We start from the raw sequence: 19,205 nt of genomic DNA, 5'->3' as shown, positions 1-19,205 counted from the left end.
AGGGAATGACATCCCTCACTTAAGTGTCTAAGTAAATGGCAACCAAATGCCCTCAGTATTTGTTACATGGATGGGCTCACCCTTGATGTAGGCATTTGTCTTGATCTCTATCGGCACACGTTGGCCCCTAATGTGAGTTGTTACCTCGAACACCATCGATTGTATCTAGCCCTTGGTTGCTATGTTGACAATCACATCCATCACCATCGATAGATTTTAGCCCGTTTTTGCCTTGAACACTATTAGTAGATGCTGACCCCTTTGTGTTGAATGTTGCCTTGGACACCATTGGCAAATGCTGACAATGTTTGAGTGAGTATTTATCTTGATCACCATTGGCATAAGTGGGCTCTTAGTGTGGGTTGTTGCCTCATACACTTCTTTGGTAGATGTTGACACTTGATGCAACATGTGTATTGTGACTTTCCCACCCAAGGCACTTATCTGGCTTTTGATTACCATTGGCACAAAATGACGTTCGATACATGCGTCACGGGCTTCTGTCTTAAGCCAAATTTCATGCAGCCTTTGATAGGGAATTAACTCTGTGTGCTTAAGTTAGCCTACAAAACTTAACTACTCATAATAATTTTAGCTTGTCAAAAATTATACTATAGTACTAGGCCTTCTAAAAGCCTATAAATCTGATCCTTCTAGGACTGTGTTCAGGCATGCCTGTACCAGGTCTGATTATGCACCCGTGCATTATTTACTAGTGTCCACACTTAGGCCTAGCTTAATTCTACCAAGCATGAACACTGTGTTTAAGCCTTTGGAGTCTTGATCATTGCCTATACTACTATTTTGGGCTAGTTTCCCGTGACCTGGGCCTACAGTAGGTTTTAAAGCCTAATCCCTTTAACTGTCAGATCCTATCTTGCTAGAATTGGAACTATACCTTAACTTGAAGAGAACCTTTAAGCCTAGACCAGTATGTGGACCATGTTACATGCAAATGCCTTGACCACTATTAGGGCATATTGACCTTCGGTCTCGGCACATGCTTCGACCACCATTGGTACATGCTAGCATTTTGTGTGAGTAATTCTCTCGAACACCATTGGCATATGTTGGGTCGTGCACCATACATACTATGACCATACAGTAGGTAGTTTTAGACACATCTTCACATTTTTACCATGTCAGTGGCATTTTTATGGCTTGTAAATTAATATAAGTGCTTACCAGGGCCCGTACCTGGGCTTGGCTCAATTATGTTGAACCTGAACACCAGGCTTAAGGCTCTGGAGACTTGATCACTGCCTATACCACTATTTTAGGGTAGTTTCTTGTGACTTGAGCCTCTAGTAGGCCTTAAGACTTTGTCTTCTTGGCTATTGGACCTTATCTTACTATAACCAAAACTGTTCCTCGACTTGAAAAAAACCTTTAAGCTTGGATCAATATATAGACCATGACATATGCACATACCTCGATGACTATTAGGATATGTTGGCCTTTGGTCTTGGCACATACTTCGACCACCATCGGCATATACTGGCCTTTTGTGTGGGCAATTCCCTTACACACTATTAGCATAAGTTGGGCTATGCACTACGCAAGGGTATCTTGGGCCCAGACTGTATACCATGTGCACCACGATCGGGTAGTAGATGGGTTCAAGCACATCTTCATATTTTTGCTATGCTAATACTATTTTTATGACTTATAAATTCATATAAGTGCTCACCAGCACTAACACTTGGGGCTAGCTCAATTCTATCGAATTTGAACATCATGCTTGAGCCTCTCAAGTCTTGATTACTATCAATACCATTATTTTGGGCTAGTTTCTCGTGACTTGGGCCTTAGTAGGCCTCAAGGCCTAGTCTTTCTTGCTATTGACCCTATTCCCCTAGAATTGGAACTGCTCTTCGACTCAAAGAGAACCTTTAGGCTTAAACCAATAATCAAATCATGACACATACACATGCCTCGACCACCATTGAAACATGTTGGCCATTGGTCTAGCCCCTTGTGTGGGCAGTTCTTTCAAACACCATTGGCACATGCTACATTATACACCATACGAGGTAACCTAGGCCCAAGCTGTGCACTATATGCACACGTTCAAGCAGTAGGTGGATTTAGGCATATCTTTATATTTCTACCATGCCAATACCATTTTAATGGCTTGTAAATTCATATAATAGTCCTTTAAGCCTTTATGTGAAGTTTCATGGCGAGATGATTCATTTTTTATTTTTTGTGATTTTTAAAATTTTTCTTGATTCATGATTTTTGAAATTTTTTTAGAAGTTTTGGCCCCAAATTTGGCATACATGATCCTTGTATTTTTGTTGGTATCCATAAAAAAAATTTAGTTAAAAAATCAAAGTGTAGAAGATTTTATGCCTATTTGAATAAAACATCCTCATTTTAAACACTTGAATGGCTACTGGCTGTAAACCTGAAAAAGCTATTATGCTTTTTAAAGGGATGTGAGTAATAGAGGTTGCTTAGGGGATAGGGGGCTAATATAAGGGCTAAGGATCAGCACCCATCACACATCATGTGTGCACACCCTTTAGCCTTCATCCCTAATCATAAAAAACTCTTAATGTTACTGGTTAGGTTTTCTGATGATGCTTTGACGATGGTGCCCTAAGCAAAAAATATGACACTAGAACATGCCCAAGTTTAGCATATACACTATGGCTTAGAATTAAACTTCAGCTACGGCCTCGACCATCATCAGCATATGCTAATGCATGGTATGGGCACATGCCTCGACCATTATTGGCACAAGTTAGCCTTTGGTATAGACGCTTTTTGCAATCACCATTAGCATAAGTTGGCCTTTGGTATGGGCACTTGCTTTGATCACCATTGGCATATGCTAGCCATGGGCACAACACTTGCCTCAATTAACATCGAAAGAAGATGGCCCTTCATTTGAGTAGTTGCATTAATTACCATCGATGCATGCTGGCTCTTGTTATAGGCACTTACCTTAAACATTATCAGCACGTGTTGGGTTTTGGTATCAGCACATGTTTCAACCACTATCAGCACTTGCAGGCCTTTGGTATAGGATATGTTTGTTTGGAAAAAATATCCTAATTTTAGACACTTTAATGTCTATTGCTAGCATATTTATAAAATCTCTTATGCTTTTTAAGGTGTGGTTATCTAGGCACCTCTTCTTCTCCCTATGGGGGGAGTATGTATATGTGATGGGCCTTTCATTATGTACATCCATGGTAACATCCTTGGGGAAAAATCTAGCATGTGCTTGCATTTTGGCCATGTTGTTTGAGACTTATTACTCTAGTGACCTATAAAGCGTATAGCCTCAATCGATTGGTGTGCATTCAAAAAAGACCAATCTCAAGCTTGTGCCTATGGCTGATGCTACCCTATACCCCAAAACCAAGTCCTTGAATCGAGCAATAGCTCCTTGGGGTGGTACAAGTAGAAGCTATGGTCGCGAGCTTGGTTTGGCCAAGTTTCTTGGGTATTTGGTAGTCTCATGGTACTTTCTCATTAATCCTAAAAATGTCTTAGCCTGGCCAAGCCTATGTATGCAACCAATATTACCCAAGACCCTAGGAACAAGTCCTTAAATCAGGTAAAGTCCCCTTGTGGTAGTGATAGTAGAGTTTGAGTGTGCGATCCTAGCTAGACCAAGCATTGGTGGTGTTATGTCGTTGTTGCCTATTGGATGGCAGGGGTAGTCATTTGGCCCTTGCTTATGTTTTTTTATGCTAAGCGATTGTGTCATGGCCTCGTGTGTCATTTTTTTCGCTCGCTCATTGAGTAATCAATTGGGTGGGTTATGGACAAGTGTGCATGGATGGTGCCACTTGTACATAATGGGTATATGAATGGTGCTATGGTTGTATTTATTGGCAAGTTCTATGCTCAATGCATCAAACTGTCGACCTATCATCCTCTTTAATCTCTCTTCATATGGTCATTGTACCTTTAGGGTGCAATCAGGATCCCATGCTCCATACCTAAATCAATGAAAATCGGATGTCTTGCCATCCTTCATCCACCTTGTGTTTTTAAGGGCTGCAGGTTAAACCTCAATCATGCCTCGTGTCTCAAGTGTGCCACCCAAACCCCCATGGCAACATTGGTGCACTAGTGTTCAATTATGCTTTCGACTGCAAAACATTTTGTGAGCGTGAGCCCTCGGCCCTTATTCGTCCGATGCTATGCATTTTATGTGTTTAACATGCATGATGCTTGTGCTCTGTGTTGGCTTTCTCTATTGTTTAGTTGGTGCGTTGAGGACTATACAGTGCCAACATCTCGAAGAAATGCTACCTGGTTGATCCTACCAATAGTCATATGCTTGTCTAAAAAATTAAGCCATGCATGTGTAAGTATTAACTAATTCAAATTGTGAATTTGAGAATGGCTCATTAAATTAGTCATAGTTTGTTTGATAGTATATACTATTTGGATAACCGCATTAATTCTAGAGCTATTACGTGTAGCAAACCCTAACTTTTGAAAGGGATGCATTTATTAGATAAAATATTGACATGAGTTTTGCTCATTGCTTTGATGGTTCATGATAACTCGACAAATTACATGGCCTTTATGCTGGAGATGCATCATTCAAATTTCTACCCTATCAACTTTCAATGGTAGGATAATGGCCTATTATGGTGGTGATAAGTGGTAAGGAATTAAGGTTCAATTCTGGAGAGAGAGCTTAAGAAATGGCTATCACATCCAAGGAAGGCAACAGGCATGTAAATTACCCAATCCTGACACAGAGAGGTAGTGACAATAAAAAATAATATTGGGCTTTATAAGTATGGTAATTAGAATGAGTACAATCTAAATTCCTTAATGAGATCCATTGGAGGGCAAGTCTAGTGCCAACAACCATGGTAATTCTAGCTCCAATAGCATATATTTTAGTTATTGTAATTAAAAAGCTGGTAGTTAGAACTAAGGTTAGGTCATTCGATCCGTCTCACGGTAAGCACCGATCTACTCATCCCTATTACAGGTGGGTTTAGGCACATCTTCATATTTCTATCGTACCAGTGGTATTTTTATGGCTTGTAAATTAATATAAGTGCTCACCAACACCCGCACCTAGGCTTAGCTTAATTATGTCAAACTTGAACACCATATCTGAGCCTCTGGAGACTTGATCACTGCCTATACCATTATTCTAAGCTAGTTCCTTAACACTTAAGCCTTCAGTAAACCTTAAGACTTGGTCCTTATGGTTGTTAGACCTTGTTTTGCTAAAACCAAAATTACTCTTTGACTAGAGAGAACCCCTAGATCTAGACCAGTATGCGAACCATGATACATGCACATGCTTTAACCACTATTGAGATAGGTTAGCCCTTGGTCTTAGCATATGCTTTGACCACCATCAACACATGCTTTGACTACCATCGGCACATGTTGGCCTTTAATGTGGGCAATTCCTTTGAAGACCATCGATACATGCTAGGTCGTGCACTATGCAAAGGTATTATGGGCCCGAGTCGCACACTATGCACACCATGACTGGGTAGTAGGTGGGTTCAGGCATATCTTGATATTTTTGCCATTTCAATGCCATTTTTATGGCTTAAAAATTCATATAAGTGTTCCTTGGTGCCCATACTTGGGGCTGGCTCAATTATGCTAAACCTAAACATTGTGCCTAAACCTTTTAAGTCTTCATCATTGCCATTACCATTGTTTTAGGCTAGTTTCCCATGACCTAGGCCTTTCGTAGGCCTCAAGGCTTAGTCTCCCTAGCTGTTAGACCCTATCCCTTTAGAACTGAAACTGCTTCTTGACTTGAAAAAACCTTTAGTCCTAGAATAGCAAGTGGACCATGACACATGCATATGCCTTAACCATCATCGAGACATACCACGATTGGGGCAATAGATGGGTTCAGGCACATCTTCATATTTCTGCTATGTTAATGTCATTTTTGTGGCTTGTAAATTCATATAAGCGCTCACGAGCGCTTGCACCTAGGGCTAGCTCAATTTTACTAAACTAAAACATCGTGCCTGAGCCTATAGAGTCTTGATCACTACCAATACCACTATTTTAGGTTAGTTCCCTATGACTTGGACCTCTAATAGGCATCAAGGCTTGGTTTCCTTGGCTATCGAACCGCATCTCTTTAGAACTAAAATTGCTCATTGACTTGAAAAGAACCTCTAAGCTTAGACTAGCATGCGGACTGTGACACATGCACATGCCTCGACCACCATCAGGACATGTCTTGCTTTTGGCATTCATTTTGCTATAGAATCTTAGCTCTTTCTTGTTCATGCAATTGTTTGATACCCTTAGCCATATTTTTTTATATATCCACTAAATTGTTGATTGGCAAGAAGAGAAACTATTCTAAAAGGTTGATTGGATTTTTACCATACACTACCTCAAAAGGGCTACAACTAGTAGTTTGGCTTAGTGAACGATTATAGGCAAACTTTACTTAAGGTAAAATAAGAACCCATTGCTCGATATTTTTTCCCACATAACTTCTTAAAAGGTTGCTCAAGCTGTAGTTGGTTACTTTTGTTTGACCATCTATTTGAGGATGATGATAAGAACTATACTTGGGATTGGTACCAAGCTTCCTTTAAAGTATGCATAAAAAATGACTAAGAAACTTGGAATCTTGATTAGACATCATGAATCTAGGAACTCCATATAGCCTTATAATTTCCCTAAAATACAGATAAGAAACATGATAAGCATCTATAATTTTGGTACAACGAATGAAATAGGCCAGCTTGGAAAAATGATCCACAACCATCATGATGGCATCTTTGTTCCTTTGAGTTTTAAGTAGTCTAACTACGAAGGCTAAACTAAAATCCTCCCAATAAGCATCAGGCATGGGCAACGAAGTATACAATTCAATGTTTTGACCATGACTTTTGGCAATGTGACACACTTTACATCATTCAAGGTGTTTCATCACATCCCTCTCCATTCTTGGCCAATGAAACGTATCTTACAAAAAAATAAGTGTCTTGTCCATTCCAAAGTATCCACCTAATGCACTATAATAAGCCTCATTGATTAAGGCCTATCTTAAAGAACATGAGGGAATGGAAAGGCTATTAGCCTTGAAGAGATATCCATCATGCAATAAAAATTGGTTGTGTGGTCCTTGCTTACATTCTTCCTAAATTCAGCCAAAGTAAGGGTCTGCCTTATAAAGCCCTTTGATCACATCAAATCTAGTAACTTCAACAACCATAGTTCCCAATAAGGAGTGCTTTCAACTCAAAGCATCTACCACCATATTTTAAGCTCTTGATTTGTGATTGATAGTGAAGTTGTAGGCTTGAAAGAACTCTATCCAAGCTACATGCCTTCGGTTAAGCTTATGCTGGCTATTGATAAACTTTAAGGCCTCATGGCCTGAGTATAAAATAAATGACTTGGTAAAGAGATACTGACTCCAATGGAATAAAGCTCCATATATGGCATAGAACTCCTTGTCATAGTTTAAATACTTTCTCTTAGCTTTATTAAGCTCATCACTAAAAAATGCTATAGGATTTCCTCCTTAACTTAAAACAACACTTATTCTAGAATTGGATGCATCGCATTCTACCTTGAACACTTGATCAAAATTTGGTAAGAACAAGATAAGAGCTTTAGCGATCCTGGTCTTGACGAGCTCAAAGCTGTGTTGGGCATTTTTGGTCCAGTTAAAAGCTTCATTCTTTAAACATTCAGTGATGGGAGCCACAATGGAGCTAAAACTCCTAATGAAGCGCTTATAAAAAGATGTAAAACCATGAAAGCTTTGAATATCATGCAGAGATGCTGGTGTTGGCTAATTTAAAATTATCTCAACCTTGCTAGGATCCGTCATTATTCATTCTTTTAGCACCACAAACCTTAGAAACACAAGGTTGAAAGTAAAGAAATTACACTTTTTAAGGTTACCATAAAGCTTTTATTCCCTCAATATGCAAAACAATTGGTGTAAATGATTCAAGTGTTGGTCATCATCTTTGCTATACACCAAAATATCATCAAAATATACTACTACATATTTGCCAATACAAGGTTTAAAGATATAACTCATAAATCTCATGAAAGTACTAGGAGTATTGGATAAACCAAAAAGCATTACCATTTATTCATAAAGACCATCCATTGTCTTGATGGTTATTTCCATTCATCTTCAGGCTTTATTCTGATTTGATGATAACCACTGCATCGGTCTATCTTGGAAAAAATAGTTGTTCCATGTAGTTGGTCTAGCAAGTCATCTAAGTACAAAATAAGAAAGCGATAGTTAGTTGTGATTTCATTGGCCACCTTAGTATCTATACATATGTGCCATGATCTATCTTTCTTAGGCATCAAAAGGGTTAGGATTGCACAAAGGATTATGTTTTCACGCATCATTCTTTTTCTCACTAATTCATCAACTTGGCATTACAACTCTGCATACTCTTTAGGACTTATCCTATAGGTTACCTTGTTGGGTAGAATAGATCTTGGGATAAGGTCTATGTAGTGTTAAATATCCCTCATCGGTGGTAGACCAACTAGTAACTTTTCTTAAACATCTTAAAATTTTGCCAACAATGGTTTTATGACTATATGAGGCTCCTCACTATTCCATTTTTCTTAATTAGCACTAATGCATACATAGTACTACCCATCTTAATTTTTTTTTTTTTGTAATTGGGCTTGGTAAACAAGCCACTCTCTTCCGTTTTGGTTGATTTTGACATCATTATGGGCTTGGTAGGGCTTAAGATGATTTTGCATCCATCATTTACAAATGTGTAAGTATTGTGGTAACCATCATAGATAACCCTCTTATCATAATGTCAAGGTCTTTCGAACAATAAATGGTAAGCATCCATCGTAGCTACATCACACCACACTTCATCATTGTATTACTTTCTTATGGAAAAAGGTATCAAACACCTCTTGTCAACCTTGATTTTATTCTTTTTTTATAGCTAAGATAGCTTTTATGGTTAGAGGTGATCCATTTTTTGAGGCCTAATTTCTACAGTTTAAAAGTAAAAACAACGTTTTCAAAACTTTCACTATCAATTATAACATCACATACCTTTCCATGTGCAGTACACTAAGTGTGGATTATATTTTTATGCAACTAATCTTCTTCTTAACTGGTGCGATACTTAAGCTATATTATGTGATTAAGGATGCTTTATAAACGTCGTAAGTTACTTTTGCCTCTTCTTTAAGGTTTTGATTCTCTTCAACTAGCTCTTTTTCATTTTCCTCTAAGTCTTCCTCTACTAAAGTCATAATCTTTTTGTTTAGGCATTCTAAGGCAATATGTCTAAGATCTTGACACTTAAAACACCTTTTGGTTTGTGTACTAGACTGAGGCTTACTTTTTAAGGTTTTATTTTTCTTTTGGTGTTGCTTTGGAATGGGCTTGGAAAGAACAATAATCTTGGCTGAGCCATCTTTATTGATATAGAATTTTCAGGACCCAAATCTCAAGTTGCTATCATGGGCCTCCTTTTGTCGTCTCTCAACCTTAAAGGCAAGCTTGCAAACATAATTGAAAGTCCAATAAGGTTATAGCTGCACCTATTAGCTATCTCGATTTTTAATCCTCTAAGATGCCATGCAATAGTCTGTTCCTCTTATTCCATTAATTCACACTTCATCATGAGGTGGTCAAACTCAGTCGTATACTTATTCATTGAAAGATCTCTTTATTTCAAGTTATGTAGCCTAAAAGAGATGTCTTGATGGAAGTTATATGGGAGATACTTCCTTTTTAACTCTTTTTTTTTATCTTCTCTCAAGTTGTAATTTTTTCTCTTGCCTACACTTTCTTTTTGCTTCTTCAAATTTTCCCACTAAAAGGATGTATGCTTTCTTATTTTGATGGCCACTAGCTTTACCTTGTGATATTAAGAGGCATCATGGTATTCAAAGATATACTCTATTATTTGTAGCCAATCTAAAAACTCTTCAAGTTGTATCTTTCATTTGAACTCAGGAATCTCTATCTTTGAATTGAATATGCTATGTTGAAGTTTGTTTCTATATAGATAGTCTCTCACTTGTCATGGGTAAGGTGGGGTGCTATCATCAGAATCACTGTTGTTTCCATGGTATAGATTGGTTTTTCCTTCATCTTTGTCATTCCTCCTTCCTTGCATATTTATCTCCTCTCTTTTTTCTTGTCTATGTAGCTTTAGTTGTAGTTAAAAGATTTATTACTGCATCTCTTCTATGAGGCATCCCTTGGGTCAACATTGGTAGTTGTGCAATATCGATGTTGGCTTTAACCTTTTCTTTTAGTGCTTGACAACAATGACCTACCATAGCTTTGATACCAATTTGATGCTATGAATTGATGGTTAAAATATTGGGGATTAATAGCAAATAGAAAAACTTACAAAAAAGATAACTCATAAAAATTTGAATAATAGTAAAATACGATTATTAGATTAAAAGAGATAGAAGTTCACCAACAAGACTAGATACTAAGGGATACAGAAACACCACCATAAGAATTCTAATTAAAAATACAGAACAATGAAGTTCACCACTCTAAGAAATTCACCTAAGAGATACAAAACTTAAAGAACAATCTAAAAGATTGCTAAAGGATAAAAAAACTCTATTATGCCTTCTACTAAAGAATAACAAAAAATAAATAGGCTAGGAACATCCCTCTAAGCATAGAAACTTCAAAGATTGAATTGCTAGAATCATGCCTAAAATCATGAGATTTGTATATAAACATAATCTGCCCATTTACTATTGTAAATTACATGATAATGAATTTGACCACAATTCTATCCATCTTTCAACTCTTCTTTTCCAATGAGTGTAAACACTATCTAACTATTCCAACCTACCTTATTTTTGCATTTGTTTAGTGGGTTTGGACCAAGGATAGGTCTATCTTATTTTTGGATAAGTCTACCTTAGTCTCAGCCTAAATGTAAGATGTGTTGACACTTTGGCATCACCCTTTAAGCAAGCAATTACTTCAAACACCATCGGCACATGTTGACCCTTGTAGTGGGCATTTAGTTTGAATGCCATTGACATATGTTAGGTTTTGGTATGCACACATGCCTCGACCACCAGCGGTATTCACAAAACCTTGGTGCAGGATATGCCAATTTTAAAAAAGTATCCCTATTTCAGATACTTTGATGTCTACTGTTAGTATATCTATAAAATCTCTTATACCTTTTAAGGGGTGGTTGTCTAAGCGTTCCTTCTCTCCCTTATGGATGGAGTAGGTGTACATGATGGGCTTCTCATTGCGTACATCCACAGTAATATCTTTACGATAAAATCTAGGTCATACATGCTTTCTGGCCATGTTGTTCAGAGACTAGTTGCTTCAGTGACCCATAAGAGCCCATGGCCTTGATCGATTGGCGAGCACTTAGAAAAGGTTGAGCTCAAGCCAGTGCGTGCATCTGATGCTACCTCATACCCCAAGACCAAGTCTTTGAATTGGGCAATGGCTCTCTTAGGTGATACAATTAGAAGTTGCAGTCATAGGCTTGGTCTAGCCAAGTCTCTTGTGTATTTGGTAGTCTCGTGGTTCCTTTTCATCGACCTCAAAAATGCCTTAGCCTTGCCAAGCCCGTGCATGCAATCGATGTTGCCTAAGACCCTAGAAACAAGTTCCTGAATCAGGTAACATCCCCTTAAGGTGGTGATAGCAAAGTTTGCGTATGTGATCTTAGCTAAACCAAGCATTGATGGTGTTGTGCTGTTGTTGCCTATTAGATAGCAGGGGTAGTCTCATGGCCATTACTTGTGCTTTTCCCATGCCAAGAGGTTGTGGCATGGCCTCATGCATCGTTTCTTCTGCTCGCTCATTGAGTAATCGATTAGGTGGCTTGTGAACTAGTGTGTATGGATGCTGCCACTTATATGTAATGGGCATATGAAAGGTGCTATGGTTGTGCATATTGGTAGGTTCCATGCTTAATGCATCAAACTATTGGCTTGTCATTCTCTTCAATCTTTCCCCTTGTGTCATCATACTTTGAGGGTGAGATCGAGATCTTGTGCTGTATACCTAAATTGATGAAAACCAGATGTCTTGCCATTCTCATCCACCTTATGTCTTTAGGGGCTACGGGTTGAAACTTAATCATGCCCTATGTCCCAAGTGTGCCACCTAAACCCCCATGGTTGCATTGGTGCATTGGTGTTCAATCGTGCTCTTAGATGTAAAATGTTTTGTGAGTGTTGGCCCTTAGCCCTTGTTCATCTAATGCTATACATTTTACATGTTCGACATACATAATGCTTATGCTTCATGTTGGCTCTCCCTGCTGTTTAGTCCATTTATTAAGATCCATGTAGTGCCAACATTCTGAAAGAATGCTACCTGGTTGATCCTACCAGTAGTCACATGCTTGTATCAAAGACTAAGCCATACATGTGTAAGTATGAAGTAATTCAAATTGTAAAACTGTGATTAGCTCATTAAATTAGTTATAGTTTGTTTGATAGTATCTATTACTTAAATAACTATAGTAATCTAGAACTAATACATGCAATAAACCCTAACTTTTGGAAAGGATGTATTTATTAGATAAAAGGTCAATGCGGGCTTTGCCCATTGCTTTGAAGATTCATGATAACTTGATGGATCATACAACCATTATGCCGGTGACGCATCATTCAAATTTCTGCCTTATCAATTTTTGATGGTAAGATAGTGGCCTACTATGGTGGTGATAGGTAGTGGAGAATTAGGGTTTGATTTCAAAGAAAGACCTTAAGAAATGGCTACAACATCTAAGAAAGGCAATAGACGCACAAATTATCCAATCCTGTATAGAAAGGTAGTGATAATAAATAACAATACCAAGCTTTATGAGTCTAGTAATTGGAATGAGTACAACCTAAATCCCTTAATGAGAATCTATTAGAGGGCAAGTATGGTACTAGCAGCCATGGTAATTCTAGCTCCAATAATGTATATTTAAGTTATTGTAGTTAAAAAGCTCATAGTTAAAACTAGGGTTGGGTCATCCAATCTGCTTTATGGTGAGCACTGGTCTACTCATCCTTACTACCAGTGATGCATTCCTGGCTTTAACTAACCAAGTCATTTCTTCGGCATTATTACTTTGAAGAAATTAGAGTGCTCAAAGTAGGCTTACACTTGTATACATTAAAATGGGATAACATCATAGGATTTTAGTCCTATTTTGTTGGCTTTTAGGGTTGGAGTAATGATTAATAGGGATAGTCAAGGGCATTTCTATTTCATAGTCATAGGTGAAATTCTTGGATTTATGAAAGATGAATAACTACAAAAGCATTTGCCAAGGATGTTTTCACTAATCAATAATGAAAGTTAAAGGCTCGAAGATGATCAGATTCCATCCTAGACTCAACCATAAACAATGCCAACCAAGGATCAATGGATGTTACCTTTAGGACTCCGCTGGCACCTTATGAGAAATCAAAGTTTTTAGGTTTCGAGGGGAGTATGGTCACAAGGCTAAAACTTAAAGAAATTGAAGAAAAGGCAACACCAGAAGTGGAGCCTATAGTTTAATTTGACTCAACATAAGAAAACTTACTAGGTCTAGACATAGTAAGGATTGATAGACTAAGAGCTCCTTTTTGATTTTATGGGTGGTTGCGCATGGCTGTTCTAAGTTGGTGGAGTGATTTATCTAGTTAATTTCGTTATTGAACAAGATCTCAACCTGCTAACTAGCTATGCAGAGGTGATCGTTCATGGCTAGCTTCTTAAAGGGACTATAGCTATTTAAGCCAAAGAAGTTTGAAGTAATAACAAGCCTATGATACCCTTAAATGTTCTGGGCTACACACGTGCTACACTGATGTATTCAACGAGTCTATAGCCTTGGCTGATAGGTCAGGATAATCTTTGAAATTTCATTATGATGGGGATAGATCATTGTAATTCTTGGTCTTCAATAAGAAATTCCCAGTAAGTGTGAGTCATTAGCTAGCATTGACTATATCCCTACCTTTTATACACATCATCCATCGCTTCTACCGATTGAATAATCTGGTGAAGTGTTCGAATAATAATGACATAGATGATTTGTTGCCTACGACATCATGAGAAGTCCATTAAATCTTATCATTTAAAAGAAAGAGAAGTTGTAACAAGGTTTCGGTAGGTCAACTTGTGAAAGGATCATTGATGAAACTAACTTAGCAAATGACTTACAAATGTGTTAATAAAACACCAAGTGACAAGGGTGCCTCTATGCCCTAAACCCCATCTGACCCCGAACATGCACGACGATCACTTTGTTCTACCTCTCGGGTGGACGAAATGATTGCCATTGTCACTCGTGACTGAATAACGAACCCCTGATGCGAATCACGCTAAAGAGTTGAAATGAAAAAGAGTGCATGTGCCATTGCCATCCTATTCATGGTGTATGCATAGATGACATCGTAGCTTTTTTTATTTTAAAAAGCTAAAATGGTTCTCGGTAACAGATATATTAGCTCTCATATCAATGAAGAACGTAACAAAATGTAATATTTGGTGTGAATTACAGAATCTGTGAACCATCAAGTCTTTGAATGCAAGTTACACCCTAACCCATTAGGTAGAAGGTATGCCTACTTGTATGTCATGCATCGTCACCCTAACCTTCTACCCATCAGGCTCTGGGTAGGAGAGGTAAAAAATGGCCTCCCATAATCTCGTTAGTTGTTGTTAGCCTAAAGCGAGTCTTCGACAACAATAGTGCCATGATCGTTAATGGTAAAGCTCATTGCATGCCTCATCTCTATCTAGACCCCATCGACCCCCCATATCGCTTAATTGATGCACGCATTATGACCCCAGGTTAGGCGACATTATTCGTTGAGTTTAAACATAGAAGTAAGTGGAGGAAAAAAAACTTACCTAGATTTTTTAGTAATGATGAGTGGATTAGAAAGAGCTCAGCTTGAGAATCGAGAGCCCCTGACATCCAAATTAAAATTTAAAGAAGCATTCTTAGTAACAGACTAAGCGCAAGTCCCTTGGAAAGAGGCATTAGAAAGGGTGAGAGTCTTATTGTGCCTGGACCTTATCACACCATTAGGTACTATTTATGAGTTGGGTTGTTTGGGAATGCAACCCCAATCGAGTGGTAAATTTTGTTCAAGGCTGAATATGGGTAAAAGATTGATAGCGAATAAGTACCATGAGGGAAAGATAAAAAGGACTTTGAAAAGAAAGTTAAATAGTGCTTGAATTATTAGGAGGGTAGCAGATGTAGGCAGGTGATGTGCCCCGATCATATATAGAATGACAAGAGCCAGTCAATTGGCTCGGGGCATAGACTAACACAGGTCACAGTGATAGCCCAAGCCCAGGCTTTTAGTATGCCCACGGAGACATCATTGCAATGATAGTGGAATGCAACACATGCTATTTCGATGTGCCTTCGTATTTGCATGCTCCTAGCATCAGCCTAATGACTCCTCATCTAGCCCATCTTGAAACACAAACCAAAGAGTCTAACGTGTGTACAAGTCAACAGGCTAGAAAACTTGTAAAGTGCAAGAAAGCTAATTAGTGGGATCCTTCATGGGTTCACCATTAACCGACCTTGAAATTTTGAGAAGGGTTTGAGTGTAAGCATGCTTGTTGGGACCTAAAAGATGGTGAGTTATTCTTGAGTAAGGTGAAGCTAGAGGAAACTCTGAAGGAGGCCCATAATGATACTAACATGCAAATAGTTTATCTGAATAAGGTATAAGTCCAAAAGACTAATCAAACCGTCTAGTAACTAGTTCCGTTTGAAGTTTCCCTTAGGATAGTTAGAGCCCTTAGTAAGTTTTATCAAGTAAAGCTAATGACTAGAAGCATCGGGGGCATAATGCCCTTAACCTATTCTCAAACTTTCAATAGGTAGGACGGCATAGTTGCTTTGTTGAGCCATGCCACAGAATCAGAAGCTTTTGGTAAGCAAAATTAACGATGTAGGATGAATTAGAAACCAGTTACAGTGCCCAACTGCGTATTAACCTAAAACCTATAAAGGGAATTGGTTGATTAAGATAATAGGACAATGGTGATGGAAGTCAAAATTTGCTAAGAAGTGTGTAATAACTCACCGATCGAATCAGCTAGCCCATACCTGACCATCAGGGCAAGGGCCAAGCTCTAATGAGTATGAAGGCATGGTGATCACCACAAAACTTGAGGTGCTAGCCTAAGCAGAGTAGCTATCAATGCAAATTTTAATGGTAGTAGCAAATATTCAAATGAGAACTTTGAAGGCCAAAGATGGGAAAGGTTCCATGTGAATGGCCTTTGTACATGGGTTAGTCAATCCTAAAAGACAGTGGAAGCTCATCTAAGAGCATGTCTGTGCAAGCTTTGAAAGGGAATTGAGTTAAAATTTTTGAATAGAGATGTGGCAACTAATAACAATGTTAGGGAGTTTGAAGACGTTGGTGTGGGCCTCGAAAAAAGTTATCTTTTCTATTTAATGGCATGCCCACCCTAAAAACTACTTAGTCGAAGGTAGAGTCCAGTGGCTGAAAAAGCACTGTAAGTCACATGATGTCCGAAGCACCCTCAATGGCCTTTGAAAATTTAGAGGATCAAATGCTATTCGCATCTGATCGTATTCATAACTGCATCAAGTCTCCAAAGTGAGCGGCTTTTGGTCAATAAAATAAAATAGGTAAAAAAAGTCAATAAAATGGATCAGTAACCTTGGGAAAAAGAATGGCTTTAAGGGCTGGGCATGAGGGTTTTAGGCCCAAACTCATCGACTATTGGTGCATTGCTTGACCTACCCATGTGGCAAGAATAGGTCACTATGTGCTGATTAAGGGGCAAATTAGGAATGGCTCCCTTAGGGCCTTTTCCTGGGCAACAAACATTAAACTCAGAACTGGTATGGATAAGGGAAATCCAACTATTTAATTAAAATAAAGCATTGCAATGATCCCTGCGGATACTCACTCAATGTGATTTTTTCCCAATGCTCAAAATGTCAAAGTGAAGAAATTCAACCAAGCGCAAGTAAACGGCAAGAGTAACTATGACTCTCTTGAGGTAGCCAAATATCTCGTCATCTAATTAATGATGCCCATGAATGGATTAACAAGATTTCCACTATCTCTGTCTATTATCCAATGAAACCTAGCCAGGGGAATGGGCTTGGCAAAATAAACAGAAAAAGAAGACCCTGTTGAGCTTGACTCTAGTTTAATTTGTAAAATGACTTGAAAGATGTAGGATAAGTAGTAGCCCTTAGGTAAAATTGAAATACCACCACTTTTAATGTTATTTTACTTATTTCATGAAATGAAAGTGGGGCACAACCCCTTCTTTTAGACCCAAGGTCGACCTTGGTTGGCCGATTCAAACAAAAAACATTGTTAGGTGAAGAGTTTGGCTGGGGTGGCACATTTATTAAAAGATAATGTAGGTGTCCAAAGATGAGCACAACAAGAACATAAATATCATGTGGAACAAAAAGGTAAAAGCTCATTTGATTATGATTTCTAGTATAAATATGAACAGTGAAATTGTGGCCTATTGATCTTTTAGACCTTTAGAATTTTAAGCTAAAGGTGTCAGAAAAGTTACCACGGGGATAACTTGCTTGTGGTAGCCAAACATTCATAGTGACATTACTTTTTTATCCTTTGATGTTAGCTCTTCCTATCATTGTGAAGCAGAATTCACCAAGTGTTGGATTGTTCACCCACCAATAGAGAACATGAGTTAGGTTTAGACTATTGTGAGATAAGTTAGTTTTACCCTACTTATGGTAGCATCACAATAGTAATTCAACCTAGTATAAGAGAAACCATTGATTCACACAAGTAGTCATCACACTTGGTTGAAAAGCCAGTGGTGCAAAGCTACTAAGTGCTAGATTATGACTAAATGCCTCTAAGTCAGAATTCGAGCTAAAAATGATGCACACACCTGCCACCCGATAGTCGACTTTTAGTAGGGGCCTATGGCCCTCAATGGCACATATCATAAGTGTAGCCCCCGTGGTAGACAAGCTGTGTGAGCCTCCTTGGAGTTCAATTTCCATCGAGCAACAAGTAAAATCTTTTGCAGACAACTTAAATACATGATGGGATATTATAAGTGGTAAAGTGGCCTTACTACCATGATCCCTTAAGATTCAACTTTTTATTGCTTCGATTTGTTTCTTTACCCCTCATACCCATTGAAGTGTTCTCACTTTATTTTTTTACACCTCAACCTTCTGAGGTTAGGGATGAATGGTATTCCCTAGTGTAACCTATTCGATCAGGTGATGAGATCCCTCCTTCAAGTGTCCAAGTAAATGGCAACCAAATACCCTCAGTATTTGGCAACCAAATACTCTTGGTATGGGCACTTGCCTTGATCTACATTGACATAATTTGGCCCTTGATGTAGTTGTTGCCTCGAATGTCATCGATCATATTTAGACCTCTATTATTATGCAAGTAATTGCATCAAACATCGTCAGCAAATGTTAGCTTGTTCTTACCTTAAACACTATTAGCAGATGCTGACCCCTTCATGTGGGATGTTGCCTCAGACACCTCTTTGGCATAAGTGGGCACTTGCCATGATCACTGTCGACACAAGCTGGTAATTCTTTCAAACACCATTGACACATGTTGGGCCTTGCACCATGCGAGGGTATCTTAGGCTTAGGTCATGCACCATGCGCACCACGATTGGGCAATAGGTAGGTTTAGGCACATCTTTATATTTTTACCATGCCAATGCTATTTTTATGGGGTAAATTTATATAACAGTCCCCTAAGCCTTCATGTGTGGTTTCATGGTAAGATGATTCATTTTTTATTTTTCATGATTTTTAAAAATTTTTTTAAAAGTGTTTTGGCCCCAAATTTGGTATACGTGATCCTTGTATTTTTGTTGGCATCTACAAAAAATTTTAGCTAAAAAATTGAAATGTAGAAGATTTTGTGGCCATTTGAAAAAAGCTTCCCTATTCAAACACTTGAATGGCTGCTAGCTATAAACTTGTAAAAGCCCTTATACTCTTCAAGGGAGTGTGAGTAGTCAATGTTGCTTAGGGGATAGGAAGCCATATAAGGGCTAAAGAACAACACCTATCACATGTCATGTGCATACATCTTTGGCCCCCTCCCCTAATCATTGGAACCCCTAATGTTACCGGTCAAGTTCTTCGATGATGCTCCAACGATTGTGCCCATAGTAAAAAAATGTATCACCAGGACATGCCCAAGCCTTGCGTGTGCACTATGGCCTAGAATCAAAC

The 19,205-nt window shown here is 38.4% G+C and overlaps 1 non-coding gene and 2 pseudogenes across 1 annotated transcript; all 3 read left to right on the top strand.

The window, feature by feature from the left end:
• The first annotated feature begins 12,319 nt into the window (after positions 1-12,319).
• Positions 12,320-14,125, top strand: LOC149515683 (18S ribosomal RNA; annotated as a pseudogene).
• Positions 14,126-14,415: 290 nt separating this feature from the next.
• Positions 14,416-14,570, top strand: LOC149515682 (5.8S ribosomal RNA; annotated as a pseudogene).
• A 206-nt stretch (positions 14,571-14,776) lies between these two features.
• LOC149515681 (25S ribosomal RNA) lies at positions 14,777-18,111 on the top strand. Its single transcript, XR_016326382.1, has one exon. It is a non-coding gene; the product is annotated as a 25S ribosomal RNA (ribosomal RNA).
• Positions 18,112-19,205: the final 1,094 nt, after the last annotated feature.

Source organism: Durio zibethinus, chromosome 12 (assembly GCF_047325235.1).
Source record: "Durio zibethinus cultivar Kanyao isolate XHJ-2024 chromosome 12, ASM4732523v1, whole genome shotgun sequence".
Classification (NCBI taxonomy): Eukaryota; Viridiplantae; Streptophyta; class Magnoliopsida; order Malvales; family Malvaceae; genus Durio; species Durio zibethinus.
Note: the sequence above shows the minus strand (reverse complement) of the source record. Positions and strands in the feature narration are given on the sequence as shown.